Source organism: Lissotriton vulgaris, chromosome 5 (genome assembly GCF_964263255.1).
Source record: "Lissotriton vulgaris chromosome 5, aLisVul1.2, whole genome shotgun sequence".
Classification (NCBI taxonomy): Eukaryota; Metazoa; Chordata; class Amphibia; order Caudata; family Salamandridae; genus Lissotriton; species Lissotriton vulgaris.
Window position 1 is genome coordinate 1486053394 of NC_141693.1, and position 23528 is coordinate 1486076921.

Sequence of the window (23528 nt, forward strand, 5' to 3'; positions counted from 1 at the left end):
TGTCTTTAACATGGCCTGTGACTGTGCCTGACTCAACTGTGCATCAAATCAGCATACCTGCTCTATCCTTTCTTTAAATGTTTTTGGTTTTAATAAATTAACTTTTTCAATTATTTCTCATACTGAAAGCCATTACATTTATCATGTTCAGAAGAAGTTATATATGTTCCGGTTGTTTTGCTCAAGTGTTATGTTCTGTAGTCATGCAAATGATCGTTCACGTTAACCACTTGCATTGTCAGACCTAACTGATTTTTAAGGCATGTGACTTCCTCATCAAATTTCCTCTCATGGTTTACTTTCCGTGTGTTTATAGTACCTGACACAGAAAACTGATACTGCATTGTCATACCAAATTTCATTTCAGTTAGTAGCACAACTGATGCTTGTTGTCAGTGGCCTTGTACTGTGTTGTCCTTATAGGTTAGGTCTCCTGTTGGGGTTGCATGAGATACAAGTAAAGGTACAGCAACACACAGACTTTCTTAGATATATGTTACAGTAAAATTCAGGCACTCATGACATATTGTTTTTCAGAATTAATTTGATACATAAAATGTTGCTATTCATAAATATTGTGTATGCAATATTTGCACTAAAATTTAAGGCGTGCAACATTATCCTAATCAAGAATATTTGTTTGAAGGTAAATAATACAGTTGTTAGTATTTTTGAATTTATTACTATATTTTACTTATATATCCAACTGAAGAATATTGAACTATAATTTTTTCCTTCTTATCAAATTATTTATCTTATTTTATACGATATAATTTTTTTAAATTTTAGATCTCTGTTATTCCTTTTTTTTATAATGGTAATTATTGACATAATTAAAATGAATAAAACAAATTCAATACCCCATTAATCTTCCTTTGCCGAAGTATTTAGGGTTTTATCTAAATAAATGCAATGTCTGAATCAAGCAAATAAAATATAATATATCAAAAATATAACTAATAATTGTTGCTTCTATAATTCACTGTCTTTTGGGATTTAAGCTTCTGGAGCAGCATATAGTTTGTTGGTGTATAGACATTGATGGGATTTATAAATAATTTAAACATTTTGCTTTTTATTACTTCTTTATTTTAGAAATAATTCAGTAAATTATATAAAACAATTTTGGCACTAATGGCCTCATTAGGTTTGCCTTCTCATAATAACCCCGATTGGCATGGTAGCAGGACAAGACCACCCTGAAGAGCAACGGCATAACTTTTGTTTTAAATATTTTTATTCTGCATTCCAAATACAAACGCGGCGGGACGTGCCTAGCCATTAACATTGCGGCGGATGTTTCTGCAAGCAACAACTTTGCAATGTCAAAAGGACCATGTCCTGCATTTCCCTGCACTGTGTTTCAGGCACTGTACAGGCTTTGCCACCTGTTACCCACACCCCTCCAACAAATCACTTCCAGAGTTTTTCGTGCTAAATGTCGACCTACAAAAAACAATCGCCGCAGGCATATCTAAGTTAACAAGATTGACATCCTAATTACAACATGTTAAGTACAAAAATATTGAAAAAAAAATTAAGCATGTTAAAAATAATTTTTTCTTTTAAATTAAAAAAAGTGTTGAATACATCAAATAATATTTGTAAACAATAATAACATACTTATAAATATTTGATATTTTAAATTAACAAATTTTTATATATATACCATTATGTATCATTAATTAAACATATACATAACATATTTGATATTTACTTATTTGATAATAACGTTTAAAACTTATTTTATTAACCCTTACATTAGTAAAAAATTTTAGAAATTACATATACATCTAAACATAAAACGATAACATAAATAAAAAATATTTAATTTGATTTAATACTTGTAAATAATTACATTTACTTTCAATAATTTCAACTTTAGTATTACACTAAATTATCAAAAATATTAATACAAATTTGAAATAGCTAAATAATTTCAAAAACTATTCAATCTCCCCCCCCCCCCCCCCCCCAAAATACTGTAATTTTAACATTTGGTGCTACAGTAGGTAAATCGTTTGATAGCGTAGGGGTAATAATTACTACTCCAACTTCAGAGGTGGCAACATTAGATAAAGTGTTGGGATTTGTTGTCGTTAAAACTTTAATATTCCAAATCCAGAGGGTGGAAAGGTAGGGAAAGCGTTGGTTAACGTAGGGGTAAAATTACTATTCTAACTCCAAATGTTTGAACAGTAGGGAAAGCGTTGGATAGCGTAGGCTTTACAAACTATTATTCCAACTCCATATTTTATAGCAGAAAGGAACGCTTCGTATAGCGTAGGAGTCGAAATTACTTTCCTACTCCAGATGGGTCAGCGGTATTGGAAGCATTTTATAGCGTAGGGGTTAAAATTATTGTTCCAACTACAGAGGGTGGAACAGTAGAGAAAGATTAGTATAGCGTAGGGGTAAAAAAATGTTATTCCTAATCCAGAGGGTTCAACAGTAGGGAAATAGTTCATTAACGTATGAGTTAAAATTACTATTCTAACTCCAAAGATTTCTACTGTTGGGCAAGCGTTGGACAGCATAGAGGTACAAATTACTATTCCAACTCTAGAGGGTCCAAATGTAGGTAAAACTTTGAAAATCTTAAGGTTTAAAATTACTATTCCAACTCCAGGTACTGAAACAGTAAGGTAACGTTGGATATCGTAGGATTTAAATATCACATACTTATAAATAAATGTTAGATTTCTATTAATGAATTATTACATTTTTAAGTACTTCAACATCATTTACAAAAAATTAATAATTATGAAAAGGCATTACAATTTAAAAATGTAATTGACAATAAATTAACAATACCTAAAAATGAATATTAATTGACAAATATTTTTCAAATTTTTTTTAATCTTAAACAATAAAATATTTTTCAATACAAAAAAATTATATTTAACACCTTAGCTGCGTGTAAATATCCCTCCCCAGTGCTGCGCTGTCCATTGGAACGAGTGCTGAATGGACGTCCAATGGACGTGCGCAGCACTGGGGAGGTAGCGCTCGTGACGACCGTTGGTTAAAATTAAATCACAATAAAGAAAATGTAAACAATAACATTTATTATCAAACCCAAAAATACTTTTTATGACACTTTAATGAACAAATAATAAAAAATAATTTCCAAATCATAAACACAAATTACCAATTAAAATATTAATTCCCTATCATCTATATTGTCTACCAAGTTAAAATTACATTACCAAATTAAAAATTGTAAATTAACAAATGAAAACATTAATTACCTATTAAATTTTTCATTAACATTTAAAAACCTTATTTACCGTTTAAAAATAATGAATTATCAAATGAAAAAATGAATTGTCAATTCATATTTAATTATACATTACATCATTATCCATACTAATAAATACATTCAAATAATTAATTAATTACTATTAAATTACTTCTCACCCTATTACCCTATAAACCTACAACCCCGCTCCGGTACTAAAACATACCATTAATTTTAAATCAAATTATTAAAGAATAGAGAAAGATTGTAATTATAAATAAAGAAATTAAAAAAAATTAACCAAAACTTTAAACGGAAACATAATATTATACATTACAATAATACAAATATCTATATTATTAACTTTGATATTACTGACTTGGATATTAAAAAATTCAATATTACTTACCTTAGGGTCAATATTTTGTCCAATGATATGGATGTCCTCAATATTCGATTTCTTTTTATATTTCCAACTCAATCATTTTTGTAGGTGGATATATAAAAATTGATATTTACACTGTGCTCCCCTCTAACATATTTGTGGGCCACATTGTTCCCTCTGTACCAGTCTCTGCAAGCCTTTCAATGGGGGTTCCAATGAAGATGAAATGCTTGCGTACTCTGGCGACATAATTTTTGTTGTCATACCCTGCTCCATTACTGTCTCTTTTCTTTTTTTGTTGTCCAGCACTGCCACTCGTTAAGTCTGAGGACTTTTACTGGTCGAAAAAATGTGTTTGTGATTTACCACTGCTGCTGTTAAACAGCAATGACAATGTGACTGGCAGGTTTCCGTTGCTCATTTGCAGACTGATGTCAGTCGCATGTCCAGTGTATCCCACCAACAGCCGGCGGCGGACATCCTTCCGACATCCTACTACACCCCCATGTTATAGCTGACTGGTTACTGTTGTGCAGCTGTATGTGATGTGGATTAAAATATTTCTTATTAAATAATTATTATTTGTCGTTTATTAATATTAATTGGAGAAATACGTATAGTGTGCAATACTTAGTTATTTCTGCTGAGTTAGCGATTTCTATTTTAAAAACCTGTGAATTGCTGTCTTTGTCAAAATTAAATAGAATGTTAATCTATAACACATAATTAAATATTAAACATTAAAGCTTTATATGTACTTCAGATAATGTTTGTTTGATATCATTAGCGTGACTTTTGTTATATATAAATATGTACACATGAAAGTAAGATAATTTTCCACATTGTAAGTTATATACATTAATAATTTTACATATTTTTAAATTACATATTTTAAAATATCACAGATTATTATTTTAATCATATGTATATTAATGTTTGGTATCATTTCTTATTCTATTTCTTTTTATATGTATTTCAATAATTACAAATAGAATGTTAAATTATTATTTTGGTATTCACTTTTTATTTATATTCATTTATAAAACGTACTAATTATCTTATTTTAATACTTTAGTAAAGGTATTTGTACTCGAATATCTGTTACTAAAGCGTATTCATTTTTTGATGTAATAATACATTTATTAACAGTCTTTTTAACTTTTCAAATTTTCTTATGTTATGGTAAAGACTTTTTTCCTTTTGTTTTGTTTTTTGAATGTAACTAACATTAGCACGGATAACATTATTTAGGATAATGATTGCATTTGGAAGACTGTTTTAACGCCATTGCTGCAAGAATGTGATCGACTCACAATTAGTCAGTACTCCCACCCACCTATTTTGTGAACCGACTGCCTTTGAGTCATGTGCAAACCTCTCTATTTTATAAACACTTGTGTTACAGGCTGGAAAAGGTCCGCATCACAAGCTTTAATCTGAACAGGTTTGTTTTAAAACATCCCTACAGCCCATGCTAGTCACAGCATGCAAGTATGTGCATGTGGTACACCAATTGAGGATTCCACCATTGAGTATGTATATGTTTGTTAGAAACTCTGATCGTGACCAGAACAAACAAAAATACTACCAGCTTTATAAATGTAGAAAAAGCTGTATGAAAAGCATGGCTGAACGTTGTATCGTAATCCATCGTTTGATGCTTTTTCCTATCCCATCTCACCAAATGCAGCCTGATGTGGATCAGTCCGACTGCTTTGACACATCTCTGTACTAAATTACACCCATGGTACTATAGATATTTCTATTGGCCGCATTGTATTCAAAGTTAAAAAAATGAGGTCAATGCTGGTTTTTAAATTTTATTATTTCTGATATTATCACTTTAAATATTTCTTCTTCACATTATACTTTAAATATTTAGTCTCAATGTATGTATTTATAAACACATTTTTAGTGATATTTAGAATTTTTTATGTGTTTTATTTTCTTTAAATTATAATCCAATGTTTGTAATCTTCCACTTAATGTAATATTAAGCAATAAACGTTAAACTTATGCAAAACAATTATTTCACTGTTCTTGCACTTATTACTGTTGAAAAACTACATTTTACCTCTACATCAAATAACACTTTTTATAATGTTTACGCTGCTTGGAATTGGAAAACAATTTCACCCATCCACAATCCTACTTTCCCACTAACGTACTATTGTCTGTATGGTTTATCCTACAATTTACATGTTTCAGTTTTCAAATTTTGCTCTCAATAATTTTGTATTTATCCTGATTATACCATGTAAAATTAAAAATGTTTATACTATATAATCGAAATCCTTTTAGGTATATGATTATGTTTCTTATTACAGACAACTTGCAAATATAGAAGTTTTTAAATATGGTTTTTTTTATAAAAAAATTCTTAGCATGTTTTGTAGGATTTAATAAAAAAAATGTAATAACAAAAAACACATCTTTCATTTTTATAATTTTTAGAATATTGGAGATGTATGTGGGACAGTCGGAGCATGTCAATGGATAACATTTTCCCCATTGTATTTACCTTAATAACTATATTTCTGCTTTGCTTTCTCTAACTAAATAACAAAATATATGTATATAAATATATATATATAGACATACATGTATATCTCTCTCTATATATATATATTCATATACATATATAGGTACATTTATATGAAGCCAAATTTGCTTTATTCGAGGTAAAAACTCATAAAAGCATAATACATTTAAAAACCATTTTGGTCCATAATAAAATGGATTTACAGAAAAAAGAAAAAGTAATTTACACAAAAAAGTTTTAAAAGAATAAAGCGTCATGGCTTCACAAATATTAAAATCAGTAATAAAAACATACAGAGTTATAATTATAAAACCAGTAAATACCCAGAGTAGGTGGTCAAAGCATTCCACTTGGCTAGGGGGTAAGATGCCCACCTTGATCTCAGCAGACCTACATTTACAATAAGAATTTCTTTCTGATGGACCATGACCACCCCAACAATTTGTCAAACGCCACAGAAATAACAGGCAAAGTGCTGGTGCAGATTATTCTTAAAGCCACCTTGCTCTCTCTCGTACCAAGCTGTTTGCACATCGCCCTTAGACAAACGCATCGAGGGATTGAATAGGCCCCACAAACAAAAAGAAGATGGGCAATAGACTCGATTTTACTATTACAAGCTGAGCAAACATTGGAATTACCTTCTGCCCATCTTTCCGTCAGCGATCTAATTGGGAGTGACCCCACTCTAAGCTGGAAATAAAGTTTCCTGTCCTCAGGCTTAGTTATTATGTCCCAATAGGGCTCCAGGGACGGGGAAACTTTTACTTCCAAGAAACGGCCTTCCACGGAGGAGGGGTCTGCATCATTCCAATTCCGGTGGGCTACCATTTCCCAGTACTTTGCTTTTAGAATGTCTTTTGACGGGAACTGGGCTAGCTCTGGGTTCTCCCACAGTCCCTTCATGTCCATTTTCTCCAGTGTTCTGCACAATTCCTTTAGCCAGCCTATCATATGGATTTTATCAGTTTTAACTACATCTAAAAAACCCTGCGCATAATGAGCAAGTTTAGGAGTGACCCAAATACGACGCCAATATAAAATGGGTCGTAGTCTAGCCAGGTCTGATATGGCTTTCCTACCTAGTTCATAGCGCAATGGCTTCATGGGTGTGCTTTTAGGGAGGCCAGTAAGATTACACATGAATTTGTTTTCAGCAAGTGTTAACGGGGCTAAATTGTCATAACCCCAAAGGTCGGCACCGTAAAGTGCCGAGCTGAGTGCTTTAGCCTCGTACACTTGAAGTGCTGGCAGGATCGGTTTAGTCAAAGATTTTTTATGCTCAGCACTTATAGCACCTGCATTTTGACGGAGTTTAAGGGCCGCCATTTCTGTGTGCTTCCCCCACTTTACGCCCTTTGCTATGTGGATACCCAGGTAGACTAATTCTGAGACCATTTCCACCTTTTGGCCATCCATATAAAAATTCCCTTTGAAGCTGGCATGTGGGTTAAATACCATAAGCTTTGTTTTGGTTACGTTGACTTCTAGCCCACGATCAACACAAAAGCCCTCAAAAATCCTCAGGGCACGCTGTAGTCCATTAGGGGTTTTGGACATAATGAGCGTGTCATCTGCAAATAATCGAAATGGCGTTTTCGCTCTATCCAAAGTGGGAGCATCTACGGCTCCAGACAACATACGCTCCACTACACCGTTAATATATAATGAGAAGAGCGTGGGGGCCATGGCACAGCCTTGGCGTACCACCCGCTGTAACGGAAACTCAGCGGTGACTTGCCCATGCCTCCCCCACTAAATTTTTGCATCGTTTTACTCATGCAGTCTTATCGCTAATGACAGAATTTCCTGCGGCATACCCATCTCGGCTAACACCTTCCACAGCTGTGACCGAGGAACTATGTCGAAGGCTGCTCGAAGGTCGATAAAAGCAGCATAGAGGCTACCCTTCCCTAGCTACACTGTCTTCCAGTGAAGTAGCGTGAACCTGAATATTTGTTATATGGTGCTAGTAAGCTTACGAAAGCCTGCTTGGTAGGATGACAAAACATTGTTTTCTTCTGCCCAAACCATAATTTTTGCTAGGGTCATTATACCCATCACCTTTTGTACCGTATCTATTAGGCTAATGGGCCTGTAATTCACAGGGAGTGTTTTGTCTCCTTTCTTATACACAGGGATTATTACAGCCCCTTGCCAAGACTTTGGTACTGGTGCCCCAAGCACCACCGCATTAGCCAGCTCCAATATGTACGTGCCCCATCGCGTTTTATCATACAGAAAAACATCAGCAGGAACCCTATCAGGTCCGGGAGCCTTCCCCCTTGGAACTGAATCCAGAGCTACTGCTACATCTGTGTTATTGAAAGGAGGGACTAAAAATATAGCAGTGTCTACAATTTCCCTAGTCTTATCCTCAGGGCGGCATGTATATTGGGTTCCAAAGTATTCTAACCAACTGCTCTGCGAAACATGATTAGTCGGTGGTTTGGGGAGACCTCCTTTCCCCCATTTAACGATACTCCAAAATAATCTGGAGTCCTTGGCAATGCTGGCAGCTTTGAGGTCTTGCCAGCGCTGGTCGTCCTATTGCTTCTTGGCCATATGTATGCTGGCCTTGTACTTCTGTCTTGCTACCCTAATGACCATTGGGTCTCTATTTTTAATTGCTGTTCCCAGAGAAGATCTTGCCATCCTACAAGCCTCGTTATACCACCCCGTTATTTTTGGGCGATTATTCTTGCCTTAAGAATGGGGGACTACCTTATAAAAATCTCTCTTTCTAGATTAAAAAAAAAGTCACAGTGCAGATCAATATTTTTTTCCAGTTCATTTCCACTCTCAGTTCCTATCCTCAATATGGTTTCCATAGCAGAAGTAGTTTTATCCAGGTCTTCACTAATGCTCTCTAGCACCTCGCTCTTCGTCATAATTTGGGGCCACTTAACCCGCCTCATGTCATTCGTTGGAACGATCTCTGCTAGAACCTCTTTGACGATTACTTGTCCCTCCAGGTACCACCCCCATATGAGGTAATACACAAGGGGTTATGATCACTCTCCTGTCTACTAACCACCTTCATGTCGCTCATCAGGTGTCAAATTGCCAGGTTGCAGATAACAATCAATCCTGCTTTGCGAGCGGCCGTTGTCGAAGGTGTTCTTACCATGGCCGTCACTCGCGGTTCTTCCATTCAGTGCTCTGAACCCCCTTTCGTTACATATAGCGTTCATCTGGATTATGCTTTATGTCCATCTGCCTACTGGTTTTAAGTCCAGTTTGGGGATCCCCCACTCGGAATCCACATCTTCCCCAGAGTACCCGTCACCTACTGAGAGGGGTTCAAAGGTCATATTCAAGTCCCCTGCAATTAGTATGTTGCTCTCACTTGGTTGAGCGCCAATCAGATGGTCTAGGGCTGCCAAAACCTGGGATCTTTGGTCATTTCGTCCGTCCCCCTTTTGGGTAGTCAATCAATGGAATTGAGCCTAGATCTATTAGACCCATGCCTATTATCCTTGACTAAGGGAGGCGAGAATGGAAAAGGGAGCATCTTTCTCAGCTGTATACTCGAATGTATAGGGGGGGGCTTGATCTGAATTCTAGCATGAACAGATTCTCAGCTAGGTTATCGGAAGACAAAGTTAGTTCAACAACATCATGAGTGGCCCCAGGATGGCTGAATCTCCTAGCTTTGACTATGTCGTCCCTAATAACCGATCGACACCCTCTGACATTCCGCAGCCAGTGAATGGCCTTGTTAGTCAGGGAGTCTACCCCTTCCCTTGGGCAATCAGGTCTCTCTTTGCACTTGGGCACATTTGTCATGAATATTGTATTTGTGGCATAATTACCCTTTACATGTGTTTGGACCCTAGTGGGCTCTGAGCTGTAATTTGGCGGCCCTTTGTTTCAATTTATTGGGAAACCATGATGCTGTGCCCCTGCCATCATTCTTGGCTCCTTTGATAGTATAGGCCCTGTCGATCCTTGCCCCCCCCCCCCATTGGAGCCCCTCTGTGTCCTCTGGACGCTAGGCTTATTTACTGCCTTGGTTTGGATCATGGAGTGGTCTGCCCTATTGTTGGTAGGAATAGGGGTATTACATATACTTGTCACTTCCCCCTCTGCATAATCAGCCCTATGCATTTTGCTACTTGTGGGAACGCTTTTCCCTACTAATGGGAGGGAACCTTGAGAAAGTTTACTTGGATAGGCAGTAGCTGTCTTATGAGAAACCCCTGGTTGAAACCTAGGGTCACCTAGATTGTTTTTTGTAGTTACAGCTAAATTAATTATTAATTTTTTCATGCCCTCAATCTCGTCCCTAAGTAGTGAGACTAGATTAACTAAATCACTAATAGTTCCTAGGCTGTCTCTTGGGGTTATGTGGCCACAAGCATCATTTATGACTACTATAGGGGAGGTGTTCTTTCCACTACTAGAGGTATCTTTTTCTATCTCCTGTTGAATCTCTGCCAGTACCGTGAACCTGTTTGAGCATTGAGTTGGAATAATATCGATCACAGGTAAAACCTGGAAATTTCCCTCACTTTCACCAGTAGGGAGAACCTTTACCCTTTCCCCCTTTGTGTAACCTTTTTACCCTTGTTGTTTCAGAGCAGTCATACTCGATTTAGCACTGGCTCTGAACATTTCAGGGATAGTAATAGTAGGGCCTTCAACCTCTGATGGATTAGGCTTTGGACACCCTGAATCCTTAGCCGGCTCTACGACCTCTAGGAATCCTAAATCAGAAGATAGGATTTCCTGGCAATCATCAATAGTATTGTTAACCCGTTGCCTGCTGATGACGGAACCGCTCCGTCATCAGCTGCGGTGGCGCTGTGCTGATGACAGAGCGGTTCCGTCATGGCCAGCTCGGCGCGGCGCAAATTCCGCGCCTGCGCTGAGAGTTCCATTGAGCGGGGCGGGCCATGACGGAACCGCTCAGTCATCAGCACAGCACCACCGACGCTGGTGACGGAGCAGTTCCGTCAACAGCATGCCATCGCCATGCGGCCGCCCCGCCCCCTTAGCACTGCGGCAGAATAGCCGCCGCAGTGAAGGGGTTAATATTGTCCATAATGCAGTTCATCCCAGCATGCTTAGGTGTTCCCTTTACTTTCTTAGCTCCGTTTCTGACGTTTGGCTGCCTCAATAGCCCCCCCTCCCCTCCTTCCATGGATTTCTTTTTAGCCATCCTCAGTCACAGTGGAGTATAAATACCACACCCCTGGACGGATATAGGTTACAGTACGCTCTATACCTTTTGCGTACCTACGACTTGCCCAGTTACCTTGAGGTAGAGGGCATTCGAGGTGTGGCCCGGCCGGTCCTCTGTCGTCCCCGGATAGCCCGCCCTTTGTCCGGGCTTCGTGCCGCGGAAAACAGATACTGATGTATATGACAGTGGGCGTGCCTCCACACAGGTGGGATCACGCACGGGCTCCTGGAGTCCCGTGCGGCGTGCAGGATGAGCCCTCCTCAGCAGTTTAGCAGGCGCTGGATGCAGAGCCACTCCGGGGGGGGGGTGGCAGTTTAAGTGCTGGTGATACTTGCCACACGAAGCTACTAGATATTTAGAAGGATTTGCGTGTGTTTTATTTTTGGAACAAATGATAATTTTTTGATATAAAAAAAACATTTTGCAATTGGCTGTTACTACAATTGTGTTATCACTTGACTTATTTAAATTTTACTGTTGAGAATTTTCATTTTACAAAATTTTTGAATACTTTTGGTAAAAACATAAAATTTGACTTCAAACATTCCTTAATGTATATCACTAGTATATCATTATTAAGTTTAACATATTCTTTCTTAATATTGCAAGATGACGATATTTTGCGGTTTAACATTTCTTATGTAAACTCTACCTTACAAAGCTGTCTCACTGACACCCATAAGTAGTCAATGTGGAAATGTGTGCCATGGATCCATAAGGTCAAAGTGTACTCTTTGGTCCCCATTAGGATGCTTTGCCCGCCCAACACCCTTACGGAAGACGGGACAGCCCGCCTTAAGGGTGGGTGTCCCGAAGTCTGCATTAGGATGAGACACCACAGTGGCGGGAGCATCCCCCATTTTTAACATTGTGGTGGGCGGTGCTCACTTCACCGCCCGCCACAATGTTAAAAATGAGTGCACGCATTTGCATAAACAAAGTGGCATGCACCGCGCGGTGCCTGTTGCTTTGTTTAGGCAAATGCTGGGGGGTACCACAGGTACCCCGTGTGCACACCCCATCCCTCCCTCACTCACGGGGCCTGCAGGCCCCCCCCCCCCCCCCCCCCGAGTGAACACGACATGCCTCTCCATGCCAGCAACGCCGCCACGGAAAGGCATCAATTTTTGCACATTGTAATATGGCAAGGCGACCGGGGCAGAAAAGCGGCAGACGGTTTTTCTGTTCACCGCAGTCGTCCGTCTCCCCCCCCCCCCCATACTAATATGGCGGGGTGGATTTGGGAATGGCTGTTGAAAGGATTACCTCCACCAGACCGGCGGCCGCTACCGCCAGCTTGGCAGAGGCAATACGCCCGACATCGTAATGGGGCCTCAAGTTTTTCGTATGCGATCCATACAGATCTGCAGATACATTTTACAACTCATCCATTCAGATTTTGTATTCTGACATCCTTACTTACTTGGTATGTCCACCACCTAAAAATGTTTTTTGACACTTCATGGGCTCTGTTAAGTCCACTCTACATGTTGTCATTTTGTCAAAAGTGAGATTTACCCACTATAGGCATTTGTGTTGTTGTTGCAAACACAGGCTCCCATCATACTGAATGGCATTCCTCCTGAACATTTTTTGGAAGCATAGTATTCAGGCAGATTCAACTGTCGAACTCTAGTTTGTAAAATACCACCCCCCCCCCCCCCCCCCCCCCCCCCCCCCAAAAAAAATGTGTTGGGCCGCAATATTGCTGACTGATATTTTAATGATCTCATTGTTGTTTTGGCTAATAGGTCTTTCGAGAAAAAAAATTTAAATACATTTTGATTTAAAGATGTCAAAATACTTAGGGTGGCAGGCGGACAAAGTCTGCCCGCCATCCTAATGAGGCCCTATCGGTATGCTGGACCGCCCGCCATAAGGGCAGGGGTTCCGTTGGGGGGATTAGGATATACCCGCCACAGTGGCGGGCACATCCTTCATTGTTCGCATTGTGGCAGGCGGTGCACTCTGCACCGCCTGCCACAATGCTAAAAATGCTTTCTCACATTTGCATATACAAAGCAGCAGGCACCGCGCGGTGCCTGCTGCTTTGTACATGCAAAAAAAGGGGAGTACCTTAGATACCCCCCTGTGCACCCCCACTTTGGCCTTCACCAGGGGGGCCCGCAGGGGCTCCCCCAAAGCAAAGACCACCTGCCTTTCGTGGGCAGCATCGCAGCGGAAAGGCACCTATTCACACAAATCCAAATATGGCACCATATGAACCCCTTTCCGCCCCAGATGCAAGGAGACTGGGGAAGAAAAGTGGCGGGCGGTGTTTGCCTCCGCTGCGGTCCCCCCCACCATCGTAACGTGTCGGGGGGAAAAGGGTGGCAGGCGGGCATTTATGTCAGTCGGATCGCCACCGCCACCATGGCGTTGGCAACCCACCCGACATCGTAATGGATGCCTTAGTGTCCATTTTTTAAAATTTTTTATTTATGGAACATAGATATAAATAATACATTTTTGATATTCTAATTTAGACATTGCAAACAACTTAAATTGAACAATGTGTTTTTTTCCTCAAATGTTTAAAAAAACAGGTTTAAAAAAAAACTCGCTTTCCATCAGGCTTACCATGTCAGAAAGACTGTGGGAAACCAAGCATCCTAAAGGTGGAAACACTTTCCTATGGGACTACAGGCCGGTCTCTGAATGGCTTATGGGCTCCTGGAGCCAGTAGCAATCCAGCTGTAATGACAGGCCAGTTCAATTCTGACCGGCTATATGGTAATCAGCTGATCAGAAATGAAATGGGCTACATCGGTTGTAAAGCCTCTGACCTAAGGTCGGTTTGTTTACAATAGAGATTGTCATAGACCCCTTGGTCTTTAAATACATTTTATTTTAGCATTAAATTTCAATAATGTTTAATAGCACTTCTAGATTCACCTTTAGTGACAGGATATAGGGGTAATGGGCGGGGTATTATATTAATACCCAGTTAATACTTAATTTTTTACCTACTAACTGAAATGTATTTTAGAGGGAAAAATGAAAACAGTGAGATTAAGAGACATTTTATTTTTAAAACCACAATAATTATGAATAAATAATAATTACAGCGATACACTTTATTTTAGAGTCAGTAACAGGAAACAAAAAAAAACACTTTAATTTTTTTATTTGCAATTACTTTATAAATTGGCAGTTTGCGAAAATAGATATTTGTACAAGCCTTTATTACAATACATAATATATATTTATATTTTTTAAATGGTAGTAGTTTCCCATGCGTTTAAATGGTGATAATGGTCCTTTTTTCCGTTGGTACGCAAAGTCAGACTCTCGCTCATTGACGACTGGGAAACTGACCTGGTTGTTGCATATACAGATTGATACACCCAAGACAGTATAACGGAAAACCACAAATCACTTTTCAAATGTTTACTGTAAACTTTCCACTTATGGAAACAAAGGGGGCTACAATTGGTAGATAAATATGAAATAAAACTTTTACTTATGAAACCAGAGCAATGCAGATATTTATATTATTGTAAACACATTAAGATTCTACCTCCTACATATCACAATTTTCGTATTCGGTACTCTGAGAGCATAATGGGGTTATACCTCTGCATTTAATACTCAATAGATTATTATAAATTACATTGGAACCCTTACAGCTTTAGTAAGGTTGCCTCTTCTGTTTGACAGCATTGTAAATGTATCCATCTGAAGAATTAAACACATAGTACCTATTGGAAAAGGAAACATCAAACAAAAAATTAATAAGTTAGTCAGTTTGCATATTATTCAGACCAAAAGTTTTAACTTTTCTAACTTAAGGGCATAATTACGAGTATGGGGTGGGACGGGAGGGGTGAGGGAGTTCCAATGTACTGCAGATTACAACGAACAAAGTTGTATCTGTGCCAGTGGAACACCAGCTGTGCAAGGGAACAGTGGTACCCTGTCAGTGGTGTAGGAGCGCCACAACACAATATACTGAGCAGGGACTGGCAAAGTCCCGAGCAGCATACTTTGAGTTCTTCCACCACCAGCAATTTCATGGCAGAGCCCCACCATGAATAAGCTGGCGCAGCAAGAACTACAGGGCCCCCATGCCCTGGGAATACATTCAGGGTGGCACAACATGTCCCCCCCCCCATGAATATATTTCCCCCAGTTAAAGCACAGCATGGAAGTCACAGTCCATGCCATGCTGGAACTTTTTGCCAGTTCCCACTGCAGTGCACCACCATGGGAATGGCCAAAGAACTGCCAACGATATTACAAGCTGCACATTTCCAACTTGTAATGCAGTTGGCGGTGCTTGCACAGCCAAGGCTGCATTGTGCTGTTGCAGCGCTAAAGTCGTAATCAGGCCCTTAGTCATGTTTAGGAGGTTTTTATAAAATGCCTGTATGAAAGTGCCCCTATTGTACATAATTAGCCCCATGATTTGCCTGATAGCTGATGCAACTTTGAAGAGCACTGGGTTCCTGCTAACCAGGTTGCCAGTGCCAGTATTATTTCACAAAAATCATGTATATGCCTAATTATTCCACAATTGGCAAGGCCCTTTGCACTGCTGTAAGTCCCTAGTAAGGGGTACCTTTTGGTATGTAGGGCATGGGTCCTGAGGAGGGCCCCTTCGAGATGCAGCATGTATTGTCCTGCTATAAGGTTACTAGGTCTCTGAATGTACGCATTAAATTACTTGCTAAACTCAACCATGTGCACAGCAGTCAGCATTCCAGTCCACTGTACAGAACGGCTCTCTATAGCGGCTGCTGGTACTGCGTACTGAATTACATGCATAAATGCGCTTGTGTACGGGATAGTAGTTAGCATTCTAGTCACCGGCTGCTTTCCAGGGTTTCTAGACTAGACTGTCAATACAAACCACTTCCAGGTTACTTAACCAGCACGTCCCACTCGAACTAAAGAGACACTCTAGCGGGAACTTATGCCCGACTGAGTTTCTCATCAAGTACTCTTTTCCTCCCTTCTCCGCCCCTGTCCCCGCAAAGCCCAGATATGTATTGCATGGATACCTTTTTTTCAACATTTTTATTGCCATTTATTTTAATATACATCCATAATAATATAGTTCAGCAATTAGTGATATATCACAATACAGCACTTCTTTGGCATATATAAAATTGTCCTGTACTAACTTTAGTTACAATTCGAAGAAGCCATAGAGTAGGTTATCCATAAAAGTACTTACACATAAAATCAGTCTCATACATTCAAGTCTTACTTCACCTATAAGTTTTAGGAAAAGGTTATTTTGGTAAATGTATACAGTCAAATATTATTTGTCAGTCTGTAAATATCCGGCATTTAATAAAAGAAAGCAATACAACTGGTGAATCATACTATGTAATTATCTAACAGCAGTGGAGCTAAGGGTTTTGAATTTGCTAATACGTTAAGCAGGCGGTGTGGGGCGTGTGCATGAGATACGTTGGGCCGGGTGGGCGCTAGACCACCAGTGGGTCATTATACACACATCTGGTCGTAGATGTCGCAATTTCCCCAAGTTTTATGTGTGACCTGGGCAGTTTGAGCATTCCCTACCTGGCCATTGTCGTGTGGTATATCATGGTCTGTTTGCAGTAGCGTTTTTATGAAGGTCAACTCAGTGTTTTTATTTAGCCGTCATATCTTTTGTAATCTTCGCCGCTTGTTTTTGTTCCCCCTTCGCTCGCCCCCTCGGTCGCTCCTGTAGAGAAGATGGCAAGGTTCTAGCATATTTGTCAGCATCAGATCCGTACGGATCCCTGGGTCAGTGCCTATTGGGCCACTATCTGTCAACCACTGCACCAGCCACTGGAGTTCAAAAGCTAAAAAGTATAGCTCGAAGTTAGGCACTACAAGTCCTCCTTCCGCGATGGGCGTTGTAGTATAGCAGGGCTACTTGCCTCCTCCCCTTTTACCATATCTAATCTCGCAGTAGAGCATCTAGTTGTCAAAACCACAAAGCGGGAATGGTGCGACTAGCAGGGCCCCCTTCACGCTGAGGCCTCCAGTTGGGGGCAGAGAGGGTATCTAAGGGACCACCCTGTAAAATGTTGCACTGTGTCACAGGCACAATGGGGTGCCAGCGACAGAGTGCAGAGATTTTCACACACCTCCATTTTCCCCAAAGGAGCCTGTGTTGTCAGGCGGAACACAGGCTCCCATAGGAGTCAATGGAAATCCGACCTGGTCCCGATTCCGAGATGGTCCCACCAGACATCGGATTGAGGCCTTGGTGCACTCCGTGAACACACCCTGGCTTTTCATCAACTTACACCCCTCAAATTAATATCACACCTCCGGATTCATCCACTTTCAACGGAAGAGATTACAAGACACCAGCTCACTCGCTGCATGGTTCTCGAGTAAGTTCCCTGCAATTATATTTTTTTGAAAAATAAGTTCTAACCAACCCATGATGTTTTGATTCACTGGGACCAAAAAACAAAAATACAAATTATAGCGACGGATTAGGATGGTGGGCAGGCATTATCCTTCAACAGGACCTCCCAAAAGGCTGTCAGTGGTGCCAACAGGCATTTTGATGAGACTTCCACAACGGCAGACCTACAGCCCCTTAAAGTCGCTTTCTGCCTGCCTTTTCATGGCGGGTTACCCACCATGAAAATGCGGACAGTGAGGCACATTGTAATCCCTATGGCGGTGCCTGGTAAGCACCACCACCACGGTAGGGAATACAACCCCATCCGCTGCATAGGGGAGGTGTCGAATTTACTATTCCCACTCCAGTCTGCAACATTAGAGTTGTTGAGTACCAGTACAAATATTTGAACTACATTAAACCAATAAAAATTTTAAATATATGGTGACATTAAAAAAAATGACATTAAAATGTTTATTATTTACGAAAACAAAAATTCGAATCCCACGCTATATTTTCAAAATTTTCACAAACACGTTAATTTCAAATTAATAAATACATAACAAAAATAATTTTTTTAACAAGAGCTATTTTTACATTACTTAAATAAGTACCTAGCCAATAGCTCTGTAAACACCTAAAATATATCTATAAACTTTAAATATTCAATTCAAAAATAGTTAAGCGATAAAATGTAAATTAAACAATGAACAACAATTACCTCATAATAAATAAATTATACTAAATGAACTTCCCACTCATTACCCCTAAAAACACAACCAGCATCACATAGATGACTTTACAAATTTGCTAATTTCACAATCACAAATAATCAATTAAATAATTCACAACAATTAACATCACAATTAAATTCCTTAGCAAGCTTTAGCCCCACAAAAAACATCAAAATAATAAAAAAAATTAACTGACAAAATGTGCATAAATAAATCATTTAAATAACTCAAAATAATTAAAACTCTGTAAATACTTATAATAAAAATACTTCCAACCTTATACCCCTACCAACACCACAACCTGCACCTATGGTGCACCCCCGTTAATCCCTCCACCATGTGGAAAGCACCCCGAGATGCCGGTAACGCATTGCAGGGATTAATGGGGGCACCATTGGTGCCCCTTCTACCCATAGCCGTAGGCTGCGAAGGCAAGGGGGCTCTTCTAGGGGCCCCTAAACTCACTCTCTGACAGGCTTCCATGACAGAAAGCCCTGAGTGGAAATTCAGTCGGAAACCGAGCATAGTTATCCCTATGGGAGAGACGCCGTCCATGGGGATTACGGGCAGGTCGACAAATGGCCGGCCTCCTTAAGCCTGCCTGAATCAAGCTGGAATGACCGGCCAGTTTCAATTCAGACAGGCTTGATTGTAATTTAGAGGCTGGAATTGAAATCGCTATCAGGGTCAGAAAATCTCCGACTTGCAGACAGAGGCTTTCCAGGCCTCATCGTAATAAGTCCCCAAGTGTGCTGCAATTGTTAAGCAAATATGAATAAAAAAAATGATAATGAAAACAGAACTGTGAACATCAAATATTTCTCTTTATGATAATAGCTTCTAAATATCATTACAATAATCACTATGGCAAGAGCATAATGTTGTTATCCCTCTGCCTTTTGTGCCTGTTTAGCAAGATCCCGATACCTTTGCACAGCCGACCATGATTTCTTCAACTACGGAAGCTTCTATAAGTGCCCTTGTTCTCAGATTTAAAATATGCACACTTTTTTGTAAAAAGTTATGCTTGGATTCCTTCAGGAGATTGCTTTCAGGCCTGCAGAGGTAGGTAGGTAGGTCATCCACTGGATCATTGTGTGTGTAATGATAGATTCGGGACAAAGGACTATGTGCAAACCACTTGCTGAGAATATGATTTTCAAATAGTTTATCAGCTCCATCGTGTGTGTCCAAAGATCTGAGTGCCCCTCCATTTTGGGTTCCAAGACCATAAACACCCTGAATTCTTAGTCATACTGTGTCCAGGCGTAATCCCCATATATGAGGTGTGCTTTCATAAGACATCTGTGAGAAAGTGGATCTTTTGACAAAGTTTGCCTCCCACGTTTTGCATGGAAAATGGTGTGTTTTCAAATATAATGCACAGGGTCCCGGTCTACCAGGTCCCCTATGCCAGTGCTTCTTCCATAAAACTTTTCCACAATTGGCCATTCTAGCGCCCTTCAAGTCCCTAGTAACTGGTACAAGGGGACAAAGGGCATTGGGACTGAAGAAAGTCCCCTAGTGACCTCTCATCTGGGCCATGCAGATTGCCACTGTAGCATTCATGGCTTAGAGTAGACAAAAATGACAGTCGACATGGCACACTGCCTGTGTGCCATGCCAACCAGCACTGTCCAAGGTATCGGTAAGTCACCGCTCTCGCAAGCCTTGAAGCAGGGTGCATTATTTCATTGGTTTGGACATATTTGCATGAGCATATAATCCCCTATAATATACAAGTCTATTCTTAGATAGTGTAAGTGCCAGGGACGCCAAAGAGAGTACATGGGCTGGAAACTATGCAACTGCAGTTCCCCAGGACATAATGACTTCTCTGAACGCAGGAGTGTTTGGTACCAAATTACTCCTTAATAAACACACACTGAGGCCAATGTGTCATTTATTAAAACATCTACTCAGAGGGCACCTCAGAGGTGCCCACTGAAATTCCACTAAAGCTGGTGTGGTCGCAGATTAGCTTTAGTCATACTGCCACCACCAGAAATCTTTCTGGACCCCTGGATTGAGAGCCCCCCTCTCAGGGACCAGAAACAAAGCACATCCTGTGCAGAGGTTTCACACCTACTCCCCCAGGATGGGCACAGTGCGAGAGATGGAAGCTTTAAAGGTCTTCCCCCATTGCAATGACACCCCTAACCTCTGATGGCAACCTGTTTACACCTCTACTTTTGGCGGGAAAACCTGCAGCAAAAAATAGGAACAATAGGTTGTGCCCCACCTCTGCCAACTCCACCCCTAAGGTGAAGGAAGCGAGGTGAAGCATATCTTTCAGTCTCTGCCATATGGAAGAGGGCGGGGTGGGGGGTGGGTCCTCCAGGCTACGACTATGCCTCCTCCCACAGTAGGTGGCATAATGGAGGGTGTAGACAATCCAGGTAACTCCCGCAAACAAAGCAGTGGAGGTGGACACTGCTCTTGTCGAATGGTCGGTTGACAATACTCTATCGCACTGGAAATCCATCTGACGATTCCTCTTTTTGATAAGGGAAGCCCTTCCTGGGTGTGCTGAAGGCAACAAACAGTTGTGAAGATTTGCGGAAGGGTTTTGTCTTTTGTAAATAGAATTTGAGACAGCGTTGGACATCCAGCAAGTGGAGAGCTCTTTCCGCTGCGGTTGTTGGTTGAGGAAAGAACAGTTTGAGCATTAGCGGCTCATTTAAATGAAAGTCAATTGGAACTTTTGGAATACATTTTGGATTAGTGCAGAGTATCATTCTATTCTCTTGAAATTGTAAGAAAGGGTCTTGAATCGTGAGAGCCTGTAATTCCCCCACTCTCCTGGCTATAGTGAGCCCTATGAGAAGCAGAACTTTCCATGATAGAAATTTAAGATCTGCCCTGTGTATTGGCTTGAAGGGCTGTTTCATTACTTGAGAAAGAAGAATGTTCAACTGCCATAGAGGTGGTGGAGGCTTTACTGGAGGAAAAACCCGGAATAATCCTTTCATGAATTGTTGGATGACTCTTCCAGACCATATAGTTGGTCCTGAGGAAGTCCTCCTGTAGAGTGATATTGTAGCTAAATGTACCTTTATCGATGCATGAGCCAAAAGTAAAATGTATGTAATAATCTCATGCGCTGCCGAATTCAGAGAATGAATGTTACATCTTTGGCACCACAGACAGAATCTTTCCCATTTCATTCTGTGGGTCTTGTTTGTACTCTCCGCTCTGGCTTTTGATAGGATGTCTTTGCATTCCTCTGAGATCTTTAGATGGGGAAACTTACAGTGCTCAGGAGCCAGGCCGCTAAGTGCAATAATTTCGGATCTGGATGTAGCACTTGTCCCTGGGACAAAGTCAGAAGCCCCTGTATTGGTCAAAGGCGAATCGGATGGACCTCCGACAGTAGAGGAAGCTCTGTGAACCAGTGCTGCCTGGGCCACCATGGGGCTATCAGGATCACCCGGCACGGCTCCTTCTTGATCTTCATGAGAACTCGTGGCAGGAGGGGAATTGTAAGAAAGGCGTAAGCAAAGACGCCTTACCATGCCATCAGAAACGCATTCCCGCAGGATCCCCGTTGGGGAAGCCAGCTTGCGAAGAACCAGCATTTCCCGTTCTCTGCTGTTGCGAAGAGGTCTACTGTTGGTTCCCCCCCCCATCTTTGGAAGATGTTGTCTAGAACCCCTTGGTGATCTCACATTCGTGGCAGGTATATTTGAGCCTGCCGAGTGTATCTGCTTGGACGTTCTGGGCTCCTGGGAGATGTTCCGCTGTTCTGGATATCTAGTGTTGCAGTGCCCATTCTCATACTCTATGGGCCTTTTGCGACAGGGAGAGTGATCTTGTTCCTCCTTGTTTGTTAAAGTAATGCATAGCTGTTGTGTCATCCGTTCTTACTAACACAGTTGATCTTATTTTTGGTAGGAACGCCAGCAATTCCAAGCGGACGGCTCTGAGTTCCAATAAGTTGATATGCATCTTCTGCTCGTGCAACTTCCAGCGGCTGCTGACTTTAAGGTCCTGAAGGAAGGCTCCCCATCCTTCTAGGGACGCATGTGTAGTAATTATCAGTGGGGCTGGCTCTGTGAGGAATGAAAGGCCCCGCGAGATGTTCCGCTCTTGGGGCCACCATTTCACCGCTTGAACAATGTTCGGCGTTACCTTGACTAGGTCTTCGAAGGATCCCTATGCTTGAAGCCATTGTATATATAGCTGCTCTCGCAACGGACGCATCCTTAACCTGCAGCAAGGTACGAGGGGAATGCAAGATGACATCGTTCCCAGCAATGACTTGTACACTGAAAGGCACTTTCTATTTGTGAAGTCTTTGAAAAGAGATGCAATTCTCAGTTGCCTTTCTTTGGAGGGGAAATGCCTTGTGTCCAGTATCACTCCCAAGAAGGTGATGTTTGTCGGTTGAAGGGATGATTTTTCCTAGTTTAAAGTCAGACCTAACCTGGCAAACAAATCCACGCAAGCCGCTGTTGGTGATCGGGTGGATGCTGCTGATGGTGCCTTAACCAACAAATCAGCAAGGTAAGGAAATACGTTGGGGCAGATTTATGTTAACTGGCGCATCCCCAGGGATGCGCCAGTTAACGTGCGCCAGCTCCGCCACCCATGGTGCGCCGCATTTATAATGCGGCGCACCATGGAGCAAAAACGGCACAGATACGCGACGCATCTGTGCCAGAAATGTGGCGCATTGCTGGAGTTGCATCGCAAGCGCGACACAGCTCCAGCAAGGCTCGGGGGTGCCCAGTCTACATAATGCTGCGTTAAGACCTACGCCTGCTTCAAGCAGGCGCAGGGTTTTGACACAGCATTGCCCTGAAAGTGACTGAGTGAAATCTCAAAGATTTCACTCAGCCACTTTCAGGAGGCGTTCCTACGCAGGAACGCCCCTCCCTGCGCAGGAACGCCCCTCCCTGCGCAGGAACGCCCCTCCCTGCGCAGGAACGCCTCCTTATGGCGCAGTGCTTTACAACGTGACGCATCTCCTAGATGCGTCACGTTGTAAATAAGGCGCATTGTTTGCGCCACAGTTGCGTCAAAAAAGTGACGCAATTGCGGCGCAACAGCCTCATAAATCTGCCCCTTAGTGTTTGTTTCC

General features: G+C 41.0%; 1 long non-coding RNA gene across 1 annotated transcript in view; it reads right to left on the reverse strand.

The window, feature by feature from the left end:
- Positions 1-14418: 14418 nt before the first annotated feature.
- LOC147712802 (uncharacterized) overlaps positions 14419-23528 on the reverse strand; it is a 50591-nt gene continuing 41481 nt past the window's right edge. Inside the window, exon 4 of the long non-coding RNA XR_015295770.1 lies at positions 14419-15057. This is a non-coding gene — a long non-coding RNA (uncharacterized LOC147712802). The remainder of the gene's footprint in view (positions 15058-23528) is intronic.